This window comes from Rousettus aegyptiacus, unplaced genomic scaffold, assembly GCF_014176215.1.
Source record: "Rousettus aegyptiacus isolate mRouAeg1 unplaced genomic scaffold, mRouAeg1.p scaffold_m13_p_1, whole genome shotgun sequence".
Lineage (NCBI taxonomy): Eukaryota > Metazoa > Chordata > Mammalia > Chiroptera > Pteropodidae > Rousettus > Rousettus aegyptiacus.
Window position 1 is genome coordinate 42622502 of NW_023416284.1, and position 3054 is coordinate 42625555.

A 3054-nucleotide genomic window follows, 5' to 3' on the forward strand; every position below is an offset into this window, starting at 1 on the left:
TGCTTCAGCTCTTTTTCTTTAAGAAATAAAATATAATTGAAGGACCTATGTACCCAACCCCGGTTCCATTCTTGTTACTCCCACTTCAGAGATAATAGCTGTCCTGAATTTAGTGATTTTTCAGTCCATAGAAGGAATTTTATTTATTTTTATTAAATGTTTAGATTGATGCATATCAGTTAGGGTTGAATTCAGGTACATGTAATAGAAAACCCAAATAACAGTGGTTTAAAGAGAAATAGAAGTTTATTTTTCTTATATAATTGAGAGACTTAGAGTAGGCAGCTGAGACAGTGAAGTTGATTTGGTGTCAGTCAAATTATTTGGAATTCTCTTGATTTTCCCATGGTGATTGCAATATGGTTGCTCCAACTGCAATCATGGTGACCCATTTCTAGGCAAGAAAAAAAAAGGAAGAATCAAGAACAAAAGAACATGTCATCTGAATCTTTCCTCCTTTTTAGGATCTTTTTCAAGAGCCCTACCCAACAATTTCCTCTTAGTTCCTGTTTTTCAGAAACATATCACAACCTATGTAGCTGCAAGGGAAGCTCAAAAATATAGTTTTTCACTTGGACACGTTCTCACCACAATAAAGTAGGGTTCTGCTATTATAAAGGAGGGGAAACTAGATATTGGGTAAGCGACTAGCAGTCTTTTCTACAATATGTATCCTTTCTAATATACTGACTTGAATGTTTTTAAATTTTATATAAATAAAATCATATGTAAATGAAATTATACTGTTACCTTCTACAATTTGCTTCTTTTGCTTAACTTCATATTTTTGAGATTCTCCCACATTGATATAATAACTAATTCATTCTTTTTCATTACTTTAAAATATTTCCCTTATGAATATACCACAATTTATTAATCCATTCTCTGTCAACGTACATTAGGTTGTTTTAAATTTTTCAGTGAACATTCTCTTATGTGTCTCCTTCAAGGTAAACATAAATCAAATTTCATTTCTTCCTCCCTACAATTCTCCAGTGGTTTCTTATTACATGAAAATAAAATCTAACCTTCCTTGCATACAAAATCCTACACGAACTAGTCCCCACATCCTTTCCCAATCTCATTTAGTTCTACTCTCCCTCTTGCTCGCTCTGCTCCATACATATTGGCCTCTTTTCAATAACTAATATGCCAACCACTTTCCTTCCTCAGGGCCAGGGGCTGCTCGAGGTTTTGTAGGGCCCGAAGCTTATTCAATTTAGGTACAATAATATAAAATTAAGTGCAGGTCATTGGAATAGACCAAGGCAAATGAGGTGCCCTGATACTTAAGTGTCATTTATCTTCATGGAAAATTCTCCTCTGCTCAAGGGTCTTTGAAATTCTATTCTTTCTGCATGGAATGTTATTGCCCAAGATGTTCTTCCCCAGGCTCCAGTTAATTATTCAGGTCTGTGGAAGAGACTGCTAGTCCTGTAATATCACTATCCATTTCTGCCATAGTAATAATTTTAGCTGAGTGTTTACTACCCAGCTTTATTTACCCAAGTAAAAACTACATTTTGTAGTAGACAATTATTCGTGGCTATATTCTGGCCAATAGGATGTAAAGAAAATGATGTGTTCGCTTTTGGGGTGATTTTTTAAAGGGGATACATTTTTACAAAGGGATGTCCTTCTTCTTCTTTCCTGTTCTTCTTTCCTGTGGGTTACAGTGTAGGCCTAGTGGTTAGTCATCTTGGACCATGTGGATGACACTCAAGGAATGGTAGAACAAGAGCATAGAAGGAATTTAGGCCCCAGACAACTTGGTGAAAGAGACTACCGAAAACACTTGATAAGAAAAAAATTAACTATTGTGTTTTAGGCCTCTGTTATTTTTTAAATAAATTTATTTATTTAAATTAGTTTTAAGTATACAATACTTTGGTTAGACATCTATATTGTTCATAAAATGATTCCCCCAATTGCTCCCTCCCTTTCCTTGCCCTCCACTTAGCCATCATATTAATACTAACTGCATTCCCTATGCTGTGCTCCCCACCCCTGTACCCAACTATAAATTATTAATTTGTACTCCTTTAATCCTTCACCCCTTTCTCCCAGCCCCCCAGACCCCCTCCATTCTGTCTGTCACCGAATTATCCACTATATTTGTGAGTCTAATTTTTGTTGTTGTTGTTGTTGTTTAAATGCCTACATCACCTGGTATTTCCTAGGTGGTCTCCCATCCAAGTACTAACCAGGCCCGACCCTGTTTAGTTTCCAAGATCAGATGAGATCGGGCATGTTCAGGGTGGCATGGCCATAGACGTGAGTCCGCTTTTGATTAGTTTGTTCTTTTTGTTCCTTAGATTCCGCATATAAGTGAAATCATATGGTATTTATCTTTCTCTGTCTGACTTATTTCACTCTAGGTCCATGTCATTTCAAATGGTAGGATTTCATTTTTTTAATGGCTGACTAATATTCCATTGTATATATGAACCATAATTTCTTTATCCAATTGTCTGTTGATGGGCATTCAGGTTGCTTCCATATCTTGGCTATTGTAAATTGTGCTGCCATGAATATTGGAGTGCATGGATCTTTACAAATTATTGTTTCGGTTTTCTTTGGATGAAAACTCAAAAATGCAATTGTTGGGCCAAAAGGTATATCCATTTTTAATTTTTTGAGGCATCTCTATACTGTTTTCCGTAATGGCTATACCGGTTTTCAATCCCGTTAACAACGTATGAGGGTTCCCTTTTCTCTGCATCCTTGCCGACACTTGCTGTTTCTTGATTTATTGATGAAAGCCATTCTGACAGGTGTGAGGTGATATCTCATTGTGGTTTTAATTTGCATTTCTCTGATAATTAGCAACCTTGAGCATCTTTTCATATGTCTGTTAGCCATCTGTATTTCTTCTTCAAAGAAGTATCTGTTCAGGTTTTCTGCCCATTTTTTAATTGGATTGTTTGTTTTTTTGTTGTTGAGTTGCATAAGTTCTTTATAAATTTTGGATATTAACACCTTATCAGATGTATCATTAGCAAATATCTTCTCCCAAACAGTTGTTTGTCTTTTTATTCTGCTGATGGTTTCCTT

At 35.7% G+C, this 3054-nt stretch overlaps 1 pseudogene; it reads right to left on the reverse strand.

Moving 5' to 3' along the window:
- Nucleotides 1-2154: 2154 nt before the first annotated feature.
- Nucleotides 2155-2274, reverse strand: LOC118605344 (annotated as a pseudogene).
- Between the last annotated feature and the right edge of the window lie 780 nt (nt 2275-3054).